The sequence below is a fragment of the Anser anser genome (assembly GCF_964211835.1).
Source record: "Anser anser genome assembly, chromosome: 1".
In the NCBI taxonomy this organism is placed as follows: Eukaryota; Metazoa; Chordata; class Aves; order Anseriformes; family Anatidae; genus Anser; species Anser anser.
The window spans coordinates 61,217,833-61,244,126 of NC_139720.1; the positions used below are offsets into that span (position 1 = coordinate 61,217,833).

At 41.6% G+C, this 26,294-nt stretch overlaps 1 long non-coding RNA gene across 1 annotated transcript in view; it reads right to left on the reverse strand.

The window, feature by feature from the left end:
* Positions 1-23,186, reverse strand: part of LOC310892700 — a 45,826-nt gene extending 22,640 nt beyond the window's left edge. The window contains exon 1 of the long non-coding RNA XR_014578313.1: positions 22,035-23,186. This is a non-coding gene — a long non-coding RNA (uncharacterized lncRNA). The remainder of the gene's footprint in view (positions 1-22,034) is intronic.
* Positions 23,187-26,294: the final 3,108 nt, after the last annotated feature.

The following is a 26,294-nucleotide window of genomic DNA, read 5'->3' on the forward strand; positions in this document are numbered from 1 at the left end:
TTTTATTAATATCCAGTCTAAACCTCCCTTGTCACAGCTACATGCCATTTCCTTGGGTCCTAGATGAACAGGAGATGAACAGAAGCAGAATTACTGCACATATTTCCTCCTCTTTCGTGAAGAGCTGTGGTAGAAGGTATGGCTGAAGCAGAGTGGGAATATCAGGGTGTGAAAGAACAGGAAGAAGTGGAAGAAGAGATAAACAGAATAACATGTTAACTGCACCTAAGTTAGTAGGTCACCAAGTTCCCAGCTCAACTACCTGCAGTTTCACCCAGATTGACAAAACAAAGGGCAACCTAAATAAGACAGCCTACACCCAGAAAGAGAGACAAAAGAACAATGACCTAATCCCTGTTTTTTGCCTAGTGACTCACAGAGGTAGGACAGCTGGAGACAAGAACGATTCAGTCACTGTCAACACTTAAAAGGTACAAAAAAACACATTTAAAAACCAGCCACGTGGTTGCCAATAATAAGGACAAACCAGAAGACACTATGAGAACTAAATAACTAGCCTCCCTCATCCTCTGTGTCATCATAAATAATCCTGGACCAACCATGTTCTGACGCATCTTCAAGCTTCTGAGTATGAAAGAACGAATGAGCAAAACCTATTAGAGAGTGACCATGCATGAGTGAAGCCTCGTTTGTACAAAATAAAATCACCTTTCCCTCCTACACTGTCTCTTGTTGAGGTTTGCTCCATTAGTTGGGCTTTGCAGAACAATTCTTGGTATTGGACATAGCTCCCACCAGGTGGGTGAAGCCTGGTCCTGGTGGAAATCACGTTTGAGCCCCAGATCAAGTGATAATGGAAAAACAGCACGTGGTATAGGGCTTCGAGTGGGCACATGACTCTGGCTCTCCTGTGGGAACAGAGTGGTCTCTGCTTCCCACAAACCAACATCCAAGCATCGCACTGGGAATGCTACGCAGTTTGCTGAAAAGAATTTCACTCCTCTACCATCCCACTGGCCCCTCGTTCAGCCCTCTCTAACCACAAAAAAGCAGTGTCAGTCACCTCTACAGTCTATGGAAAGGTGCTACCCAGCTCCACTGCCACACTCATTTGTTGCAACAGTTTTAGGCCACCAGCCACTACTACCCCACTCAACTTCGCAGGTCAGGGACAGCATCTTAAATACCACAGCTAACACCACCTTTACAAGCAAGTCACTCATCCCTTGCCTGTTAATGGCTTTGCACACTCCCACAGTGTGTAGCTAGAGTACACATCTTTAAATGTTTTATGAGCTTGTGATAGTCACCCATTTATCATTTATGGGAGGACACTAAAATAGTTTGCAGGCAATTGTATCTAATACTAGAAACTGTTAGTAAATATCAATTATGTGGTGAGTATATAAGAAAGATGTGGTGACATCAGCACAACTAGCATTTCAATTTTCCAAATGTTTTAAAGAAGCATGAATCTGCAAAGGATTCTCTTCACAGAGGAAGCTGCTAAGAGAAATTCAATCTATTTAGTTTCTACGCAACACTGAGAACATAAGGTTGGGTTACAGCCTTATGCCACCATAGCAGGAAGCTCAACTTACGTGTGAATACGTAGCACATGCTGTTGTTGTATTTTCTTGAATACACTACTCTGCTTTCCTTACAGGTGAGATTTTGGTTTGGACTAGGGTTATACAGAATCACAGAACATTTTGGGTTGGAAGGGACCTTAAAGACTATCGAGTTCCAACCCCCCAGACATAGTAAGGGACACCTCCCACTAGACTGATACCGACTCAGAAGGACATATGGTTCTCTCCCTAATAGAATAATACAACCAAATGTTTTTTGAACAGATAGGCCAAACCTTTAGTATGTTCAGCTAGATAGAAGGAAGTCTAGAAAATCTGTATCCCTGGTGCTACCTTACTCGCTAATTAGTCAGCCTTATCTATAAGAACATACAGAATTTTATCCCAGGACAGGGGCAGGGGGCAAGATAACCCAGACCTTGAGGATGTGTCTGAAAATAATAGGTGGGAATTCATGGTACACATATGTCCTTGGATGTGTAACCAACTAAGCTCAGTATGCATTCCTAAGTTGAAACAATAGGATAAAAAAGAACAAGATGGCCTGAGCATGTGCAAGAACTGGGTTCAACCAGCGAGGAAGACTATCGACAACCACCAGAAGACCCCAAAAGACCACCAGTAGAAACAACAGCACATGTGCCAGGGACAATTACATATTTTTAATGAGTTACAGGAAATAGAATGAACATGTTAATTATTTCTTGGAAATCTAATGAATATGTATATTTTGATTGCATATAATCCCTGTAGTTTGAGCAATTCGGCATGCACACTAAGTGGAGTGATCCCCTGTGCATCCGGTGCTGCAATAAAAGTGTCTGCTTTTTAAAACTCCAGATTGAGTCTCAGAGAGTTTCCTTGACTGACTTTTACAGTATCAAGGCCATGTTGCTCAAAGCATCATCCAACCTGGCCTTGAACACTTCAAGGGATGGGACATCCAGAGCTTCTCTGAGCAACCTGTTCCAGTGCCTCACCACCTTCATACTAAAGAATTTCTTCCTAATGTTTAAATCTAAATCTGCCCTCTTTTATGTCAAAGCCATTACCCCTTGCACTATCACTACACTTCCTGGCAGAGTCACTCTCCAGCATTCTGGCAGACCCCTTTTACGTACTGGAAGGCTGCTTTAAGGTCTTCCCAAAGCCTTTTCCAGGCTGAGCAACCCTAGCTCTCTCAGCCTGTCTACATAGGAGAGGTGCTCCAGCCCTTTGATCATCCTTGTGGCCCTGCCCTGGACTCACTCTAAGAGCTCCAATTGTTTCTTCTGCTGGAGGCCCCAGAGCTGAAATCAGTGCTCCAAGTGAGGTCTCACAAGAGCAGAGCGGCAGAATCACCTCCCTCGACCTGCTTGCCATGTTTCTTTTGATGCGGCCCAGGATATAGTTGGCTTTCTGGGTTGTAAGCACACATTACCAGCTCATGTTGAGTTTTTCATCCACCAGTACCCTCAAGTCCTTCTTCTCAGGGCTGCTCTCAATCCATTCTCCACCTAGCCTGTATTTGTGCTTAGGTTTGCCCTGACCCAGACGCAGGACCTTGCACTCAGCCTTGTTGAATCTCATGAGGTTCATGCAGGCCCACCTCTCAGGCCTGTCCAGATCCATCTGGATGGCATCCCTTCCATCCAGCATGTCAACCACGCCACACAGCTTGGTGTTGTCCATGAATGAAGTTACTGCTTTCAGTCAGCAACATTTTGCTTATCGGCAGGCAAAACACACTGCTTCTGTATGCGACTATCTGCAAACAACATGCGTGGTTATGGTCAACATTCAGATAGAATTAAGTTGCTTTCTATATCTAAAAATGAATCTTTTATTGTAAAACAGTTCCTTGCTGTTGTTCCAAGCAAGGGGAGAAAATAGCAGTAAAGTAAATAATAACGGGCTAGCTTGTTTTCTCTGCATCACTTCAGCAGTGCAAAGGGAGTCCAATGGGAATGATAATCATGGCCAAAGCCATTACACAGCACAGCTGCAAAATTAGTAAAACAGTCTGAGGCATCAGCTACACATTCGGACCAGCATTCCTTAAATAGATATTTTTCAGCCCAATCAACTCCCTGATCTGGTTCACTGCACAAACTATTGTGCTGACAGAAAACAGCAGTGGGAAAGAGGGGTGGGCAAAAAACTACAGGGTAAAACACTTCTTAAGCCCTCACCACAAGCAGATGAAGGTACTTGGGAGTCATGGCCTTACACACACATTCCTGTGGAGTTCATCTTCCAGTAGCATTTTGTGGTGTCCTTCCTAGGGGTTGTTAGGATGGAACAGATTTAGAACTAAGCAGCCTGTGGTAGTACATTCAGGAGAAAGTCCAATCTTATGAAATGGTCGACAAAATGTAAACATTAGGTGAGAGCTGATCCATATGTCTACACAAATCTAGCAACAATCTAAGTACCTGTGACATGATAATACAAAAACAGCCTTATAGCACTACAGAGCCGCAACCATCAACTGATTTCTGCACACACACAATAAACGCATACAAAACTCAAAAACTGTGTGTGTTATTCAAACTTGAAGTGAACACTTGAAGTTAGTTTTCCCAATCCTGAATATAACTGTAGCAACAATGTCTTCAAAAGGGACTTTGGCCTAATCAAGGTATTGCAAGGTATATGGTGGCTATCATTTTCCCAGGCAGAATTTTGGCCTGGCTGCTAGGCAGGGAATTGTCCTCTTTGCTTCCAAAACCTGCTGAAATGCAGTTGATTATTTTCTCAGAGTTTAGGATTCACCAACCTGAGGATTCCAGGCAAAGTTTAATATCAACTGCCTTCTAAAGTTCAGATTATTTCAACACGGCTTAATCTTTTTCAGCCCATAAGACTGGATGAAAAGTTGAATTCATCTACTTTAATTTATTTTGCAAAACTAAATAAACTAGAAAATCTGTACTGCAAAGACCCGATACATAGAAAAGTTTGCCCACAGTGAGCCAGACTGGTGAGCCTAGAAAGCCATGTTCACTGTTCTTTTTTTTTTTTTTTTTTTGTCTGTGAGGTCACAAAGATACAGATCCCAAATAAACTGGTATAAAAATAGATTGGACTAGCTATTTTGTTTTCTCCCAATCTGCTACATTTTGCCTTTGAAGACTGGAATTTTAATCATTTCTGCTCCAAGTTTCACTATAGGGTTTCATGTGTGTTAGCAAACTGTTCTATCACATATCTCTAGAGATGTCAAAACTTCATAAAACAAAGACACTTTGAACTCGATTAGACCACTTCTCACTCTATGTTGTTTGACCAGGGTGAAACATCTCAATGAACCTCTTCACCAATTTTTCTAGGCTACTTCATTTGTCTGTCAACAGCTTTCCTTATGATCACAGCAATTATAATTGCAACACCCTAGGAGTGCTTGCTTTTTTTTTTTTTTTGGAAGGTACTCAGTTCCTCATTTGTGATTTATTTACAAGCATAGTCTCGAGCCAAGAATTTGCACATAATTGTACGGTGTCTATTTAGGCATACGGTCTGCTGGTATTACTAATTCCCTGTAAAATACTTAAGCAAAAATCTGAGTTTGAACCAGTTCAGTGAATTTACTGGAAAGATAAAGAAGAGAGGAAACAAAACCAGAATCTGTTTCACTGACACTCTGTCACTGAGCAAACAGCTTGTACACTAAATGGTCCCTGAGAGCTACCAGAGTCAGAGCATGTCACATCACGTGGATGCAGAGTTGCCATGCTTTTCTTTTCAATACTGTGCCAATACACGTGCTTGTTTATGACATGCCTTGAGACAACTCTCAGCAACGGAAGAAAAAGGTCCTAGCCCTCAGAGCTTCTTGTATTCCTATGCAATGCAAGCAAGATGACATGAAAAAGCTGGCCAAAACCACCAGGACCAGTAGCCACAGCCGTGAATCTGGGGCTTGAACATTGGCAGTCTGCTGTGCACCATGTTTGTCCTGGGGTGAAAAAAAGAGTGTTGTCATGCCTGGTGAAGATAGACAAGAAACTGGCAGCTAGTGTAGTACTGTGTCACAAGGCATGGCCTTTCTTCGCCAGCCAAGGGACAGAGCTATGGCACTCACACAGAAGAGGTAGGGGTGACAACCACACTGTGGATGCAATGCCCGGTCACAGACAAATGCAGCTGGAGAAATGTGGCAAGAGAAAACTAAACAGGTCTGTCACACGACTAGTAATATTAAATATCTTGCTATATAACCTTGTCCTAGGTCTCCTCAAGTATAAAAAAAGCAAATAGTCACTAGAAAGTTAAGGCAGATGTGAACAAACACACCAAAGAAGAGGCAAAAGAAGCAAAAAAGAAGAGGTAGAGCTGCTTCAGCTCTACCTACAGCAAATTATCTTTTTCTTGGATGGACAAGAAACAAATCTGTGCATATTCATACAAACACACACACACAGATATAAACAATATGTCCACATTCTTACAATGCTCTGCTTCTTCATTGTTTTACAGACTTTTGTTTAGAAAGAGCAGAATGGGTGACCCAAATGCAGCCCACCAATCAAGCAAGCATGCTCGTGTTTAGAAAAGAGGTGCTATGCCTCTGGTCCAGAGCAGCACTCAGAAATTGGACCCATGGCAAAAGCCAGCCAGTGCTTGTCTCCTCACTCTTGCTTAGTATTTCCTGTTCAGCAGAATGATCTAAAATGCCCCCTAATTTAGCAGCATTTTTATAAAGGTTGTGCTACTACATTTCCTGTCTGAGAGGGTACGGCTGTTTTTATATTTCCAAGACAACAAGTCAACAGTTAAAATTGCCGCCTCAGGCAAAAGCCACTGGCCAGGTACCTCTAGCTCTCCATTGCTCTTCTGTTTTGCTTGGACTGGAGTATCCTCTTCTCTGGCGCATCATTTACTATTACATTCTTCATTATATATATCTTATATACCTCTGGCAGCAGAAAAGCAAAGGAGGAATTTCCCAAATAGGTGGCAGGCCTTGTGCATCTGTTAAGATTGACTCCATTCCTCATCAGAGAAAGTCAGTCCCAATTTATGCTCTTTGAGCAGTCTCACATCGCTGTAAAATCCCAGAGCAATTTGTCCAACAACTGCCTGTTACATTCAGCTTTTATTACTGGCAGTCTTGCAACCCTCAAAGGAAGAGGTTTCTGAAATGTGCAGTATAAGAGCTCTTTCCACATCCCACAGGCAACACAAAACCTCCACCACAGATGTAGCTAGGGCCCCTTTCTCTGCAGTGGGCCTCTGACACCTCAGCAGCCAGAATTTAGTGACCAGCAACAGCTTGTGACATTGTTCCACCTAATTTCAGCTCTAATCCGCATGTAGCCCCAGTCAAAATGTCCCAGCTTCCAAAATTTCCCACTGCTCAAAGCATTTTCAAATGTCAGGTAATCCTCAGAAATCCCTGTTAAATCTTGCAGGACATTGCTCTGCTCCTTCTACCCCAAAAGCTGCACAACTCCAACACCCCTTGCTGTGGAGGAGCAATGCTACTCTTCCCATGAAAGCCCCCTGCACCCAGATGACACCCTCCCTCCCTTCTGCACTCTTGTAATTGCCCTCATCCTTCCTTGCATTGCTGCTTCTGAGCTCCCCAGCTCAGGACCTGCCACTTTCTGACTATGGATTTGCTCTGGTTGACGTCAAGTGCAATGCTCCACACTGCTGCTCTACAGGCACACTGTGTAGCCAGGGGCTCAGGCCAGCCTGCCCCATATGGCTGTTCTCATCCCTGAACAGGCTTCTGCTGCTGCTCATCAGGCTCCCACACAGGCTCCAATGCACCTATTAGGGCTCTTTAATCCATCGGTACCAGACAGACACACACCCAAGTCCAAAATCCCGCCCTTTGAAGGTTAATAGCCCCTAATCTGCCTTCTCTCCTTCAGACCAGACTCCTTGTAGCTTAATAATGGTGCATTACCTAGGAGACATTTTCTCACTCAACCACTAAAAGTATTTAAGGTGTAAAAAGCAAGCAGAGAGGTCTGCAGCTTTATTGTCCCTAAACCTCGTAGCTGCACAGCACCGCCCCGCCTCTGCTGCTCTTTGCCCACCATTTCCTCCCCTCTCCCTGTGGGATGGCCATCCCACCCCATACCTCCGCAACTTTTTCAGTGTATGTACGTCAGTGCACAGAGATGCACACCCACATTCAGCCTGGGATGTGGATGGCACTACTGAAACTGCAAACAGAGGCAGCCATAGCAGCTAGGGTTACATACTCCCACTGACACCAGCTTTCTCTAGGCATGAGGTGTTTTCCTGGGCCTGCACAGAGACTGAGCTACAATAGCTGGTCCTGAGCTCTTTCTTTGGCTACTCATTTGTCAAGTCTGAGGTCTGCTGAAGCATCCAAGTAGAAATAATCATTTTAAAAGAAAACAAGAAAGCATGAGGTTTTTGATGACCTAAGATCCCAAGAGACAACTCGTTGACCAGCTCACTCTTTTTCACCCTCTTGCAACATCATCCCAATTGCTTTGAATCAAAAGTTCAAGGATTCTTTGGTAATTTGCATTTTAAATATGCCCAACAAAGCTCCAATAGGTTATTTGGTAAGAGGGTCCGCAAGAGGTGGTTCTGTCAGTCCATCTGGGGGGACCAGGAGAGCTCTGCAGGAGGCCTGTGGAGGTGCTGAGGGACACTGATGTGTTTGTCCTGGATGTACGCACAGGGGGAAAGAAATTGCCTGAAAACAAAACATGAAAAGCTATAAAGAATGCAGCTACACCCAAAGGGCGTCAGAGATGAGGCAACTTTTAGGTTTGTTAAGCTACAGGGTAGGCTTGCAATGGAAAGCCTACAGTACCCAGCCAAGTGACTGAGCTCAGAGAGGCCCAGCAGGCCAGCCCCAGCCAGGCACGTGGGACCAGCCTTCCTGGACCCCTTCATCTTCTGACAGGAGCCCAGTGTGACCAGTACCCCCTGCTCCTGACCCCAATATGGTTAGCATAGCCAACAATGAGGCAAATATCCAGAATATGTAAGTGGGCTGCTAATGTACACCCCCGTCCTCTTCTCCCTCCCAGTCTCTGGTGCCGGGATATAGGGACACCCATAGTCAGGGTGATAAAAGACATTAGTGTTGTCAAGACCCAAGTGCTGAACCACCAAGAGGGCATAAGGAGCACCAACTGACAGGGTGGTTGAGCCCATCAGTATTATCAATACCCAGGTGCTGGGCTGCCAGAAGATGGTGACACCCGCCCTGGAGCAAGGAAGCATAACAGCACGGGGGGCACTGTCTATAAAAATCAGGCAGCAGCAAGCCCTAAGTGGGACTTAGGGCAGAACTGCTGCTGGATAGCAAAACCAGTGATCCCCTGGTGGCCAAGGATGCTTCCACCATTGTCATCTTCCTCAGAGGGTTGAGTGACTGACTCATGTTCATTTACATAAAGCCTGAGTCTAGGTCATGATTGTATTGCTCGTTGGCTGATAAGAAGTTGACCTGATCTGCACAGGATCCATCCAGGTGACAGAAAAGCCTGTCTGAGAATTCTAGAAATTCTGTGCAAATATAAGCTATGCTAAGTGCTAGAAATTGTAAATAAGTTATGCTGATTGTTATTATTATTTTTTTTAATGTAACAATGAACCTCTAATTAGAACCACAGCCTGTGGCAAGTCTTTATTCTGCCAGGGGTCCCTCAAGAACCTGCCTGTCCTCCCTACTGTTGGCGACACTGAGGAAGGAGCCCAACTGCCAGGTATATCCAAAACCTTGGCCTCAGTGGCCCTGTCACCTCCCCATATCATCAGAGGAGCCACTACACCCCACAGGCTGGTGCAAACCCACCCTTGACTGCTGACACTGCTGAAGCTGAGGGGTTGCAAATCCAGTATGGGATAATGCAAGTTTGGGGGAGAAGGAGAAGGCATGGGAATTCAGAGCATATGCTGGGAAAAAATCAGAAACTCTTGGGTTTCTCTGGGAAGCAATGTTCTCAGATGAAACAAATTGCCTTCTGAACGTGCTAATGATGGTCCATCTGTTTTCCCTCAGTAAGAAACTGGCCTCAGTTGCAAGCTCGTGTTAAAAATTCCTGGTCCAGGGTGAAATTCCACCCCAGCAGCAGTGAGGGTTTGGAGGTGGGCTCTAATCTCAGTGCCTATCAATACTCAACCTTCAGGATGATGTGCCAGCCACGATTTGTATTCTAGCTGCCTTTAAGACCAGCAGTACAATCAGAAATAGGATTGGTAAGGACAACCTCCCCATTAGGAGGGCAGCATTTGTCTAGGAATGAGCCTGTAAAATAATCTTGCTGTTGAGTGACCCATCTGGGTCTTGCCACTGAACTTTTGCATGGCTCCCAAAAATTTAAAAAGTAGAATAAGAACATTTTTCTTTCATCAGTTCTTGGCAGTAGTAGGAATGGTTGATTAGTTTTCTTGTTAAAGGGTTACTAACATGCCATTTTGGAGTTTTTAGACAATCAGATATTGATTAATTTTGGTCATGTAAACAAAATTCTTACAAGGATTATTTTCAAGCCTACTTAACTCTATATATAAACAGAGCATTATTTTCAAATTTCAACTTCCCTTGCTCCAACTAAAAGTGTGTTTTCATGCACATGGCACGTAAAATGAAGAGCTTTTGTGGAAATATTTAAAATTCACTTTTGCAGACAAAGCAGGCAAAGAAAACCTCATCCAAAAAGATCACTTTTCTTCTGATTAGAAGGTGCAAACTCTAAACCTTGGAAACAACATTCATCCTGCCAAAATAATTTCATTGTAATCACTCTGTTTACTGGGTAATTATAATGCACATGCAGAAGATTAAAAATGGATGGATGGAAGGATATAAACTGTGCAGAGCTTGGGAAAGAACCCCAGATTCTGGCTTTGGAGAGTTCATTGGAAATTCTTGGTGAGAATCCTTATTTCCATAATAAAACCAGAAAGCAGACACCTTCCAAATGCACTGGATGCGCTGCAGCTGCCTATGCCCACAAATACATGTACTTTGGGAAGAGCCCAGATTACCAAGCTCCTGGGCCAAGGAACAAACAAACAGCAACAGAAACATTTCTGGGCAGAGATGGACCCTTGCCTGGAGGACTGTGGGCTTCCCTGGCAGACCCAAGCATCCTCAAGGCAAGATGTGTTTCAAAAGCATGCAATATGCCAATCTAAACATAAATCCTTGATTCATCTCTCCTTGCACAACTTCTCACTCATGCTTTCACTGAATGTTCCTGAAGGAAAAGGAAAGGTTATAGGGGGAAAAAAGGGCACATTTTCCAAAGTTAAATCAAAGTAAGTCTATGAGGAAAGTGTGTTGACAGAAACATCCACCCTACAAAGACAAAATTTGTCTCATTCCTTGTTAGCCTTTAATTTTATTACATACTGTGCAGGGGAGGGCCAAGGCACAGCTAGCACAGGATCTGAACAGTGACAAAAAGCAAATGACAGGAATTTTTAAACCATCAGGGGACAAAACTGAAATGTTCTTCATCGGAAAAAAAAATGTCGAAGAAGGAGAATATCTGATTGATAGGAGAGGAAGAAAATTCAAGAGTCAGTTCAATGCAAGAAGAAAAGATCTGGGAGATGTTTTTTTCCACAAGCAGTAAGTTTATCCAAACAAAAAGAAAATTCAGGTTGAATTCAGCTAAATTCTTGGCTGAAAGAAGAGTATAGGAAAAATTTCTGAAAATGGCAAGTCCTTCCATTCCAACAGCTAGCAAATAAAATTTTGCAACTTGTCCATTCAAAGTGTCATTCAATTGAAAAAGAGGAGGAGAGTTTAAATAATCTGAACACAAACCATTCCAGTTAGGTCCACTGAAGCATTTTGGTTAATTCAAGGTTTTGGCGTGATGTTTTTTTAGTTTCATTTTGCCAAAGAAAACTTTAGCAAATTCTGACCCAAGTCAAGATATTTTTTCCCTCTTTTTCAGTTTGGCCTCTAAACAAACAAAACCCAAACAAAAGAACGGTATTTGTCTGGATCCATTGGGGTCATTGAATGAAATTATGCCAAGGTAACATCATTTTATCATACTGAAATGGAGATGCTGAAGCATCAGTTTAACCTAAAGCAGCTGTGAGCTGTTTTTATGCTTGCTGACAGCTGAAAGAAATATAAGAACGACATAAAGCTGTACATGATGAATTCTGGAATACAGTCTGCGTGTCTAGATCCAAAAGAGAAGGGAGGTTTTCTCTCCTTCTTTATTTCCTAAACTCCTGTCCACACAGACCAATAATCTACCATTACTTGGACAGACAGGTGATCCCCAAAACTTTTTTTAAAAATGACTTCACTGACAAACAACACCTGTCTTTTGCCAGCACTAGGTATTGTCTTGGCCTTCACAGGTTATTTATCAGTGCAGCACAGCAACATACCTCATTTCAAAAGACATAAGTCATTATAGCTGTAAAGTTATCTGAAGTCCTTTCAAAATTGTGTGCCCTCACTTTTAATGCCGAATGTCCTCCAGGAGGCAAGAAGTGATGGTTCATAAGGCAGGCACAGCCTCCTGCTGCTCTCTCTGCTCCCATTTGCACAGCTCCTATGGTCATTCCTGCCACTGCTGAGGCCACTGCTGGGACCACTGAACTGCTGCCAGCATCAGGAAGAGCAGCATGAAGAAAAACATGTTTTAGACCCTTTCACGTATTTGGCAAACCTAAATTTCAGGGCTCATTTCTCAGAGAGAAAAATCCCATATTGTCTTCACCAGAAAATATATACAAAGAAAGAAAAATGAATGGAAGTTAACAGAGCAGGTATTAATGAAACAGGAGTTCTCACAGCACTCCTCTTCCAGCAACAACCTGTCCCTGCCTTGGCAATGATCCATGTCTGGGCCTTGGGGGGCCAAGAGCTCTCAAGTCTGGGTAAAGAGCTCCTTCATGCCTCCTTCGTGCTCTCTGTTACAAATGTGCCAGAGAACAGCTCCATCTTACACGCAAATAAATCAACAAAGTAATCACCAAAAAAAGAGATCATCTAAGTAAAGTGCGCAGTCAAACCTGCTGGTTAAGTGCTTCATGACAACTGCAGTAAAGTGCAGTGGGAACTATAGCCAAAACAGAAATAGTTTTCCCAACACAACAGTAAACAAGGGAAGCAAAGGAGCAATAACAGAAATGATTAATTAAGGGCAGGAACAACTGCATTTTGACACTCATGCAAGAACCTAGGAATATATATATATATTTTTTTTGCTAGCACAAAAACTGTAACTATAGTAATATGTGATGTGATATTTTCAGTGATTATCAACCTATGAGACAGCACGTGTGATATCCAAATGCTTTGACAATGATATTAAGACTTTCTTAAGACCACCTCAGAGGGGAAAGAGTAATTCAGAACAACATTTTGTGGTCTGGTGAAGCTCAGATTAGTATTCTACTGTGTACTAGAAAGGTTCAAAGATGAAGCAAGGCAAAAGAGGACTTAGTAGAGAAATGTCTGCTTCTTAAAATTCAGGAGGATAGCAAAATAACTTCCAGATATGTAGCGGTACGTACCATTAATCTCTCCTTAGATTTTATAGAACAATTCCAGTCAGAACATGGTTAAAGCAGAAATACTCTTGTCAAAAGGGAAAGACACCATAACCATTGGCTGAAACTTGGCTAGAGGATCGCAAGTTATTGGAAAAAAGATTTTACAGGAAGCACCAAAAAGTGAGCTTACACTCACATGCTCACATCCTCACTCCTGTTCCCACACCGCAGTCATTCCCCAAAAGAACTAGTTTAGATTTAGAAACTTGATATCATGTCTATTTATTGTCCATCATGTGGCACACACAACATGTGAGGTTTTCACTTCATAGCTTTCAGGTTTGTAATGAAAACATAAGTCAAAACTATATACCCAGGCAACACCTGGGATTCACCCACTGCAGATCAGGTAACCTGGGCACCTGCTTTGCAAGAAATCCTATGTAACAGATAAGGGACTATTATTTTTACTTAGCGAACTTGTCTCCTTTGAAACTGAGGAGTCACAGGAAATATCCTTAATACAGTAATGAAAGAGGAAGATATTAAATCAACATAAAATAAGAATATTTTTGGAAACAAACAAACAAAACTTGCTTGTATTATTGTAACCAACCTTGATTTCAGTTAAGGACCCACTCACCAGCATCTATTCACAGAGTTGCCATGAGCTAAATGGCAGGAGTTTGGAGACCTTCCATTTAGACAGTGGCTTGCCAATACTAAATTACCTCTGCTTCCTTCAACCTGGTATCAGTTTTCTGTCTCCCAGATGCACTTTGTCCTTGGTATTTGTTCAACACAGTTTGCACAATCCCACTGGAATGGGATTGCCACTGTCTGGTACACAGAAGATTCACTGTCATCCCAACAACTTGACTACTATCTATGTCTGCTGTGAGGACCCCACTTTGAAATGCTACAGCAATGAGCTGTGTTTAAACTGCCGCTTACAGAACTCTTGAAAACAGGCATAAAGGCAATTTATACTCTTATTCATGTTGCTTGTCTTATTCCATGTCGAATCAGTCCAGAAGTAACCCTGATATTTTCCCAAAAAAGAATCCAGGAGTTTTTCCTTTGCTTTGACAGCCTCTTCTGTCCCTAGGATCCATTTGCTGTGTGGACGCAGCCTTCAGTGAGGACCCACCTGCCCTTCAGTGAGGGTAGCAGGCAGACAAGACCATCCCACGAGGGCAGGTGAGACCTAAAAACTTGGGCCTAATTTAGGGAGGCAAGAACAACCAAGATGAGCATGGGTTACTGGAGCTACAGAGTGACATAGTCTTCAAAGCACTGCAGGACCAGTCCACTGGGTACAGAGCAGATGTTGCTCAAGTTGAGGACGTGAGTTGGTATCTGCAGTACTGAGATTTGATTTTAGGATCTTTGCACCAAGAAAAGCATCCTCATCTCTGTAGCACTGAAGTATATATATATATATATAAAAAGCTTTCAAACGTGACAAAAATCTCTACTATAAATTATGCATTAGCTTTCTGTGCAAAGTCTTTCAGGTGACAGAGCAGCAGATGGTTTTCAAGTCATGTGTACATATGTTTCTCAGCACAAGAGATGCCCGTGGAAGCTTCTAGGCAGAAAGAACACAGAAAAGATCAGACAAAATCTTTTCAAAGAAGAGGAAAGTGCCATACCAGTCTTTCAGTGACAGTTAAAAAAAAAAACAAAAAAAACCTCAAAACTGCAATAGTTACTTCAGCATATTTTTAAGGCTGAATGGAAGATTCCTGGTATGAGACTCAAATTGTTATATGAGGCTTTGTGCCTTTTTTTCTTTTTAGTGTTTTTTCTGAGCAAGTTGTTACAAGGACCTCTGAGAATACACCCAGAGGATAACAGAAGAGGCCTTGGACAACACCAGAAGTAAAAACACAAATCATAAATGTCCAAGGACTTGTCAATAAAGGAATGCAACCCTGAGAGTTCGGCAGGGCTTATTTTCGAGTGTATCAAAGAAACCATTAAAAATAGAACAAAGAACATGTATCAGTTAGAAATAAACCATCTCTTATATGGTGAAAATGCAAAGGAGGAAGGACAAGGATGAAGGAAGAGCTGAGCAAGAGAAGGTACCCCTGCACTGTGCCATCATTCCCCTCCCAGGCAGTAACAGCATCATGCCCAGCCAACGTCAATGCTCAGGTACTCCTCTCCTGCGGAGGGAGTGCTGCCCTACTGAAACCCAGCAGCCATCTATCAGGTGTTATCTTGTACAATTCTGGTTCATTTAACCCATAGACGGAGTAAAGAGCTGTGTACACATGCACATGTGTGTGTGTGTATTAATACACACACGTTTTCTGCTCCAGCCTTCCCACACGACATGGTGATTGAGACCCCAACACCAAGTTGGACTAAACTCAGAAGCAACCAAATGGGCTGTTAAAACTTGAATTAAAAATATGGAACAGTTAAAACCACAAAACCTTTAAATACATAAACATGTCTAAATTGGTATAAAATTTCAGTTAATAAGTAAATAATTCATTACATAAATACTTCCTAAAGATGCATTTCTTCGCTAGAGGAATTCCTGAAACGAAGCTTGGCAAATTTAATGGAACTATGAAAAGAATGGCACTAATTCCGAAGGTTCTGAATTTAACAGGTTTCTACCTTAATATGAGATGGAAATTATTATTCTGTCACTCTTTCTGGAACGATACTAAGATTCAGACATCGAGCATGGCAATTGAGTGCGAAGGCTCACTGTACCCTGAGCAGCTCCTCGCTGCACCTGTTTGCGATCGATTGCCTCATTATCATTTTGCACAGTGGGAGAGAACACAGCTAAATTCTCCTTCAGAGAAAACTGAAAATTCATTGGGCTTATTAACGTCCCTTTCATCTGCAGCCTGGCGTGCTGCTTTCTCAGGGCCGGGCAGCACTGTGCTGCCCGGACAGGGAGCTGTAGTGCCCTGTGCCGGTTGGCATCAGACAGGTTTCCAAGCCACAAAGACGTCCAATGCACATGATGCAGCCTGGAAATGAGAAGCCATGCCCATACCATGATTTCTGCCCCCAACCCCCACCCAGTGGGTAAATCTAACAGAGCAAAGGTGACATAAAGTGGTGAAGAAAGCAGGAAAATCATTGCATTTTTCATGTTTTCCTCCCTATTTTAATCTCTGAAGCCAGGAGTCCTCTGTGTTGCAGTGCACAGAGAATTTGGGCTTCACAGCATGGCTTTTCACTTCTGGGGCAAGAGAGGGCTGGATGCTTGGCACTGTGGTGAGGGCTATCAGGAGAGCTTCAGGCACCCCTCTGGGTGCTCCCCATAGTTCGAGCTGCAGCCTGCTGTCCTCTTGGAAAGGAAGTTATTACAGCCAGAGCACCGTAAGACAAAAGCAATGGAGATACTAATTTCATCAGTACTAACGTTACTCCTGACAATATTTGCAACCCCTTATCTCTATTTGGTTTTTGCATGCAGCTGAAAGCAAAACTTATTTGCATATAGGGAAAGCTTGGCAAATATTCACATTTATTCACCCTGAAAAGATGCACATAAGAATCACACGTGCAGAGGTTGGTAACAACCACATGGAAATAGGTGACCAACCACATACCCCAAAAATAGCAAATACCCAGCGAAATGGTGGCAGCACTGGAATATCTTTGCACAAATTACTAACAGAATAATTGAATATGTGTAATGATAAGGCAAGTCTGTAGAACTCTGCACACATACATTTTTCCTTTATATAGTTTTTTTTTTTTTGAAACACATTGGTTCTGCTGCTCCCTTTAATTCCCTCTCTCTCCCCCACAACCTTTGCAGAAAAACATAAGCAAGTGGCTCTTTCCAGCAGCAACCCTCATAAGTCAGCTTAAGCAATTCTGAACAATAAGAGCCGTGGTTTATCCAAGCAAAACAGTCAAATGAATATTCTTTTGTTACACCAACTGCCAGTCTGTTTTTAACCAATCTTATCTTCTTGATGCTGAAAACACTTAAGGAAAACGAATGCTGAGAGCTGATTTGCTTTACTCCCAACCAGAGCACTGCACTGGGTTTTGGCTGCCTAGATCTTACTCTGACCAGTCCATAGCAATCTGTCACTTGCCCAAGAACTGCTCACCTCTATAAGTGAGACAAAATACCAAAGAACACTAACTCTTAAGCACCTGTAAAAACATCTCAAAGGTCTAAAAAGAGGCATTTTGACACTACTTTGTATTTCTTGTGATTGATTCAGCATTATACAAGTGGTACCTCATAATAACTTCAGTCCTTCTGCAGCATGAAAGGATGCAAGAAAAAATAAGCATTCCTTGCTTAAAGTTCACCGAAGGATGAGGGTAGGGATTCCGTTGGTTCATCATGATCACAGCATTTATTCTATTCTGACAAGTGCATTAATTTAAGTCAACACATCTTTGGGGGGAGGAGGTATGAATCAAACAATTTCATTTTATTTATAGCCAATAGTATAAAAAAAAGGTAGATGACAAAAATCTTACACCAATTTTCCTCTACTGATTCTCCAGCAACAAGAATATAGTGTTTTGTGCAGGGTTCTATATCCTCCTACAAATGTTGTTCCCTGTGGTATGTATGCACAATAAAACAAAGAGGAAGCAATGCTAGTTCGTGCCTGAAAGAAGAGACAGAAAATTAATGTTTGACAGGTAGAAGAGGACAACCACAGAAGGAGAAGGTGGCAAACAGCGAAGGTCAAATGAAAGGAGTAAAACAATCAAAACTTCTAAGAGGTTTCAGAGGCAGAAACACTCTGTTTTTCTTTCAGAAAATCCCTAAGCAGAAAGTCATTAGCTTGTGGCCACATGCAATCCTTATTTTCAACGCTGAACTGCATCCAAATATATTCTTATAACAAGTGTCTCAGGTTACATCTACATGGCACAATACCAGGCCGCACAGAGACCCTGAATGAACTCACTCAAAGAACTAAGGCAACTAAAGCCCCACTGAGAAGTGTATTAAGATCGTCACTTTATCCTGACTAGACTGCTTTCGGTCCTGAGAGGACAATTGAATATAAATCTCTCAAGCTCTAGAGAAAAATGAAGCCATTGAGCAGTCCCTCCTAATCCCTCTTAGCTTGTGTGCCATCTGCATGGTACAGTAGATTTCCATCTAGACAAACTCATCATTGCCCTGACTGATGCTGAATGTTTCTTTTGTATGAAAAACTTACAGATTTTGTAATGTAGGCTTTATTTCAATTATTCTGGGAAGATAAATTTAAATAATAATAAGAGTAAGTGGATCCACAGAAGCCAATAATAAAAATTACCACTGATCTCAATATTACAAGAACTTCATCTTTGCAGCCAAAAACGTCCTTTAAAAACAGACAGAAAGGTCAAATTAATATCAGGAAAAATGTAATCCTATTTGCCATAAATTTATGACTTCTATACCTGTTAGGGATGACAACTTCACAATTGTTAGTAGGTACATTTATCAAGCATATGAATCATTCCATCCACATTCTTGAGGTACAAACTCAAATGCCCCTCAGAGGACGTCAAGATACTTAGCATCTAACCTCAACCAATTTCCATGGAAAACAAATAGGTGTTATACCTTGAAGAATCTGACACTAAATTATTTCCCTGAAGTCTTATAAGTAATCAACTGCAGAGCAGAAAGCTGAATCCAATTTCCCAAGTTCAAGGCTAGCAACCCAATCTCTGGACAAGTTCCCTCTCCTCAGTGTTAAAGCAGCAGCCTTGGAAAGGAGCCATGTGGTGTGCATCGGCCAAGCCCTTGACCTTGTCATGGCACAAAGGACCAGTGGAATTTCTTGGAGCACACTACAAGAGGGCTTACTGTACAGTCAGCACTTAGTGTAGGACGTTATTGCTCAGAAGAGTGTGTGCGGGTCATTATTGCTACAAAAAATATAATGAATGCAGCATTTATTTATTTATTAATCTCTTCCACTTTTCAAGTGTGAGCAAACTCAGTGCTAGCCTTGCCAGGAGCCATGGTGGTAAATCCGTGAACTCTGCACATTGCAAACACAGGCACATACTGGTCCTGTTACCAGCAGCCCCACAAGCTTTGCTGTATCTCTAGGAGCAGCCACTGAGGACCTCAAGGGAAAAGAGAACTGCACAAGAAGAGTGGTTTTCTTGAGCAGGCAAGACCTGCAAGTTCAGAGGCAGATCTATCTTGGGCTCTATGGCATTTCTCTGTTCTCAGTAATTTTATGGCTTTTCCTCCACAGGCCCTAGAAGATGCTTCTTCCTGACCTCTAACCCACAAGTGAGTTGTAAGTTGAAAAACATCTCAAGGTGAATGTTGAAATGTTTTCTATGCCTCCTGCCCCACTTCTGCAGGCTTTACTCAGGAGAGTACTGTAAAGCACCAAGGCTGGAAGGGCTCCCATAATCCCTGGGATTTACATGTAAAAATCCTATCAGGATTAGCTCTGCCTTCCTCATCTCTAAAGCAAATGTGTGAGACTTTGTATCTGTGGACTCTAGGAATGAGTTCTTTAAATTATTGAAGCCTGTTTATTCAATGTGGACAAGAAATCTGTTCTTCAGTGCATTTATAAGACTATCAAATAAATTCCACAAACAATCCTTAATCTTCCATTTCCTGCTCCTCATCACAACAGAAGCTTTATTTAAATCTAATTAGCTTGTTTATTTTTAATTCAATTCTTCCCCTATGAAAGGTTATAAATTCTGAATGATTACTTGACAGAGAGTTCAGAAATTTCTTAAACAAGGGCTTGATCCCAAGACTAGTGAAATCAAAGTTTCCAGTGGATTTTTTTTGGATCTGGCCCTGCACAAAATAAATCATGTATAAATATTTAAACATTGCATAGAAACAGTCTAGAAATACTACTGCCTCCTTATACAATCATTGCATTGCTATTATCTGTTGCTTCCTCAAAAAGATTTGAAAGACATTTGGAAAAAATCTTATCAATGTCTTGTACAGGGTATATTTTCCCCATCACTTTGTTTCAATTACTAATAGTATTATTAATAGTAATAAATCACAATTAGTTGCTATGGAGATAATTAAGTCAGCAAATAAAAGATTATGACTGAACTTCTCAGGCAAATAAGTAGTAAGTATCAGGAACAGATTAAACGAACAATGAGTTTACATCCATGTAAGTCATGTAATCAGTAAAGAAAAGAGAATAAAAAAAATAGAACTAAATCACTCCCCATATCCAGCATTTCCTGATGTCTTCCGGGAGACATCGCAGCTTCTAGAGTACTTCACTTCAAAATCTGGGTATTTATTAAATTACATTATAGCCACTCCAAGGGCCCGGGACTAACGTTATCACACCAATATGGTTACCACTGACAGTAATGGCAGTCAAAGACAAGCACTAAACGTGCTGTATGCATAACTTTGTATATGCACTTATTGAAATATGATTGCAGAGTTAGAGGCAAAAGCACACTAACTTTGACACAGATGTAAGCTTTAGCGTGTGAAAAAAGGCTTTAGCCTTGAGCTATGAATGTGACTGTACGAGGCTGACAAGAGTATTTAAGAAGGGCTGCTAACAGAGCTTCTTCATGATCTAGGCAGAAGATTTTTTCACCTAGCCATGCCCAGAACACATAAGTGTTTCTGAAAGTTAGGTGGCAGATGGGAGGCAATCCCTTGGGAAAAGATTGAAATCAACATTTTGATTAAAATGCCTTCTAAATGGAACCACAGAGGATAAATTAGATGTTAATGTTATACTCAGAAAGGATCCCAAGCAACAAATTTGGTTAAACATTTTTCACTGCACAGAGAAAAGACTTTGAGCTCATTTAAGTATGGGTGGATAAAAGAACAGTTTTCTTCTTAGTTCTGTCTCTAAATTCATTGTAATTGCATTGCCAGCATTTAAGCTATGTAAACAAATCCTCATTTGCACTTACTTTCATCTTTACTGCTGTTAAGGGTGATTTCAGAAGCACTAGAAAGCAAGGAGGCGTGGGTGCAGTAAGCCTTGAAGCTCCCTGTGCTGGCCACTGCAACACCATCGCCAGGGGCTCCCAGAGGAAAATGCTGTGCTCTTTGGGAAGCCAGAGGGGTTGGGGCCTGTGCTGGTCATTTACAGTGCTGGGACAACAGAGATGTCCATCCACACCCAGAATTAGGATAGGTTAGCCCCTGCAGCAGGACACCTAGGAAGACTGCCAACACCCTATGGTCTTACAGTGAGTTTGTACAGGGAAGCCTTGCTCCTCATGAAGTTTAAGGAAAACAGTCCTCGCCATTAGCTCTTTCCTCCTTCCCAACTTGAAAGCTTTGTGGCAATGGGATAAAGTACAGCCTCTCTCTCTCCTTCACAAGGTTGACTGCATGTGGTCATGGTCGGAGTCTCACACAATAGCACTCCAAGTGCAATTCCTGTTCTGCTAATTAGAAGAGGTTCTCAGCACCTCGTGGAAACAGAGAGTGAATTTTAAAATAATAAAGTCAACAGCTGAGATACAACAGAGAATGCTGCTAAGCAAAACTGAGATTTTGAAGTTCAAAGCAATAGCAAAGACCTCTACAGGCAAAGGCCTGAAGAAATGCCTTGTAGGAACAGTCTTTTTCTTTCTCTATAGTCTGGCTGATGCATCACTTCATGCTAAAGGCTGCTCAGACTTTCCAGCTCACGTGTGTGATGTAGGACTACCACAGCCCTGTTTTCTTCAGGACTGTTCAATATCCACAAGGATATAACTTCAGCTAAACTCAGTGGCACCTAGATTTGCATAGCTGCTCTGAAAAGCTAATCTCATATTTCTTCTCTTCTTTGAGCAGGATTTGCAGCACAAAACAGAACGAACAAATATAGAGAAAAATACACATCTACAGCAGTCCTACTTTCAGAAATTCCAAACAAGGCAAAGTATAGTGTTTTGGCTGATTGCAAAATGATACTTTAAACAGAAAAGTCTACATCTGACCTTCAGTGCCAAAATGGAAACAATTTTTGAAATCATGTATTTTCCCCCAGGAAATTCCAATACAATAAAAAATAATAATAATAAAGAACCTCTGGTTCCTACCCAGGTCTGTTCTCTCCAGATTTGCTCCTGGCTCAAGCATGAAACCTAGGAAACCCAGTCCCTGCCACACTCCCCCTTCACATCTCATGGTCTTGCCAGGTGGCTCCAGCTGTGCTTTCTGCTACAGAAAAAGAGGCTCAGCTGCTTCTATTGCTGAATACAAAGACTGATAGTTTAACACATTCAGCTGTGTTAGAGATTTATGATTGCCTTGGTATAAGATCTCTGCTCATGGGCCATTAAGCTTCCTCTTTTGTATCTAGAGCACATAGGAAATTTTGTATGACAAAAGAAATGGCAGATGAAAAAGTCAATTTGAAAGCTTCCCCAAAAATGTACTGTCTTGGGGAAAAAAAAAGTCCAACACCTTTGCATTTTGTTTTTTCAAAAAATACTCAAATGTTTTCATATTACTCTGATGGCAATCTGTGATTACCTGAATTTCCATAAAGCCTTTAGAGAGCTGTTGATCAAATAGCTGAAGAGCATTCCCCAACATAAGCTGAGCTTTTTGGTCAAACTAACTCCCACGATGAGCCCATTACTTAGGACAAAAACAAAATACTGGAATCCCTCCAAAGAAGAAACATGTTCCCCACCACCACCATCTAACTCAGCTTATAAAGATTTTCTCGTTACTGAGATACACACTTTCATCAGTTGTTTTCAAAGCAAACAGGCTTGTTGGATCTTGGATAAGATTTGTTCAGAGCCTCCAGCACCATAAGCACACTCCTATGATCACTACTAAATGGCTGCAAAATCTCACTTCAAGACTGAGCTTTCTTCAGTACATGAGCAAGACTTGTTTTCCAGGGATTTAGCTGGAAACCCCCTGAAGAATCATTTCTGACACTTTTACAAGCCTACCTGGTGCACAGCTAACCACAGTACTGAATGTGAAGAGCTTTACCATGCCCTAACAGGAACAAGTAGTAACCATGAGTTATACCCAGTTAGTTTGAAGATAAGACCCTGAAGTCTAAAGCTGAGGCAGAAACTTCTACATTGGAGTTAAATTGAATGTAAGCATTTGTTTTCTTCTTTTAAGAATGCAAGAGTATCATCTCATGGTACAATCCCATCTGAATAGTCATCTTATCTGAACTTAGCTACCTAAGAACTAGATGCTGAATCTCAGCTTATCATCTAGTCTACCCCCTGATGTCTGCGGAGAGACACAAGCATTCCTGGAGGTGATTCAGTCAACCTATCAGGGATGCCTAGACTAGGTACCTTAATTTTTAGCAGCTAAAGTTAGGTCAGGTAACTCTGGACTAATGGCAAATTACCATCGAGCAACACTCTAATGTATATGTGGGCATCGGTTTGTTTCTTTCTACCCTGTAACGAGTATGTGAGTATCAGGGCCCTGAAGGCACCGACAAGCTTTAATTGCCCTGTCCAGTTGGTAACCTTCTTTCTCTGTAATCCTCTACCCTCTGCATCTTCTTCCCTCTGAGATTTGACTGGCTGTGCTCAAGGTCAGCTCTGATGCATTTAGCTGTAAGCCCTTGAGGCGAAGATGACTAACCACATACTGGCTTGTTTTAGCAAGAGCGTAGCCAGCAGCTCAGGCAAATCAATCCTCCTCCCTTCTATTTGGCACTTGTCAGACCACCTGTGGGTTACCACATCCAGTTACAAGATCTCTAGTTAAAGAAAGACACTGACGAACTGGGACAAGTCCAGGGGACAACCACCAGCACAGGAGGACTGTCAAACTGGATCACACAAGTCCAAGGAGAGGCTGAGGAACCAGGTTTGTTCAGCCCTAAGAACGGGAAAATGTTCAGGGGTGATCTAATAGCTGTCTTTGACAGCCTAATAGCAAGGTGTAGTGTAGACAGGGAAACGTGCTTGAAAGTATACAGTGAAAGCACAAAAGCCAAAAATCATTCAACAGGTAATAGATAAGTAGCAAGGGAAATTCTAGACGGATATTAACAAAAGCATTCCCATGTCAAGTGTGATCAATTATTGGAAAAGGTGCTCAGAGAAGCCACAAAGTCTGCATCTCTGAGCTCAAAACTCAACTGGACAAGGCCATGACAACTAGGCCTAGGTGACCATGCCAAGAGCAAGAGGTGGGGCTGTATGATATTCCACTATTACCTCCACCCTACACAAATCTCTGTGTACTTCAGGGTAGACTCTGTTCGCATTAAGATGATTCCAGTCCTCCTCTAACTTCAGTGTGGGCTTTCTATCCATTTCCACGTATGTTTGAAAGACAAAGATGAAATTCATGCTGAAAATTGAACAAAGCATTTGGATAAAAGATCGCTTCAGAAATGAAGAAATATTATTTCAACATTTCCCAAACAAAATCAAAATGTTTTATTTCAGTTAGCCTGGTTCTAGATGTAGTGGAACCCCCAGTTTTTACAACCTTCACTAGCACATGCATGCAAAAATTAAAACTTAATTCTTCAAAATCGTGTAACTTTTGTACTTCAGAAAGGCTTTCACAGATCAACAGTATACAAAACTAAACAAAATTCAAAGGTGTGAAAAATAATGAATCACCTATAATCACAGGACCAAAACAAGATGGGAAGCTTAAAGCCAGGTTTCTACTCTGAAATAGCTCCCAGTAACAACAGTAGGGAGAGGAGGAGAAAGCTGACACACTCTCTTGCATTCAAAGAGGCATAAAGCAGAATTACTGAACGAGTTGGGGCAGGGGGAGGAGGGAGGGAAAGAGAGAGAGAGAGAGAAGTGAATGGGCTGGACAGTGTTCAAGGCAGTACTGGTTTTGAATGCTAATGTTCTTGCTGCAATTCCAAACTAAGCCAATTTAATGTGATGACAAACAACAATAAAACCTAACACTGCATAATGTTCCTACCATAACATCATGACACTGCACATTACAATTTAAAGATAATTAACTTAGTTCATCATAAAAGTTTTGCCATGGTGCCTGGCCTTAAAGTATATCAAGAAGATAAGGAAATTCTCCACCATTGTAGGGTTGGAGATTCACAGCAATTTCCCTTCAGGGTAATTGTGAAGAAAAAAAATGTACAGCTACCAAAGTACGTTTCCTAGTTCAGCAATGTTAAATCAATTGCTTCATTGCAGTGTTCCTTTCATTAATTGAAGAAGAATATTTATATAATCTCTGACAGTTGCTTAGGTTATTAAATTTACTCCCTATAGAATTTGAATCCCACCAACACAAGAGGCATGGATTTACATTACAAAGGTTTTTGTTCCAATTTTTCTTGCTTTGCAGGAAAACTCTACATCCCACTCCTTTCTTCAGAGCATGGGGCTGTGCTATGGCATCTGAGCAACTCTCAGTCTTTGTTCACACTCCTCACATTTAGGCAGGGCAATGCGATCAGTTTCCGAAGTTTGCAGAGCTTGTGTAAGGCTCAGAGCTAAGTATCTTCAGTCTTCAGAAATGTACTTTCCTAAGCAAGCTTGATTAAAATTGGAATATTTGATGAAAGATTCTGTGTAAGAGTTCAGTTAAAGAATTCATGGATAAGTTTCTTGTTTCATAGGACTACATGGAAAGGAGAAGGCATACAGTTCCTGAATCATGGTCAAGAGTCAGGCAGTATTGTTTGACCTCCACTTTGGTTATATCTATCAATTTGCCTTCTTTCTTTTACGCATGATTTTCCAGCTCAGCTGGATTGATGGTTTCAACATATTTTCTTCAGAATAAAAATACTATTATCTAGGAAAAAGCTCCTGATATTAATTATTTTACCACCCTCCAAAAACATTTTGAAGACGAATCTCTTGATCATCAATTTATTACTTGCAAGACTGTTGAAGATAAGTAGTATATCTCACATTGCTAACAGGCTGAAATCTGTGCTGTCATCTCTTAGCTTTAATGATTTAGCCATGGTAGGATAAAAACTAATTATAGGTATTTCTAAATCTGCTGTGGTCATGCTTTCAAACACAGGGTACCCACCCACTCTGAAAGCTCCCCACGCTTCACCATCTTTTTATCAACCCAGTTGAAGAAAAACAATTAATGTTGCAACACAATGCCATCAATGTAGTAAAACTCAAATCAAGACTGTATAAGGAGGAGAAGGTGATTATTGTAAAGCAGAACTGATTTCATTTACTGAATGTCATATGTACAAGGACCAAGATTTGCATGCCCAAGTGCATTTGAGCACCAGGCTCCAAGAGATCTGGCCAACATTACTTGCTATTACAGGGAAGACAAGCTGTGTAGTTGTCAAATCCTCACTGCCTCTTCAAGGCTTTTCTCAGTTTGGTTTT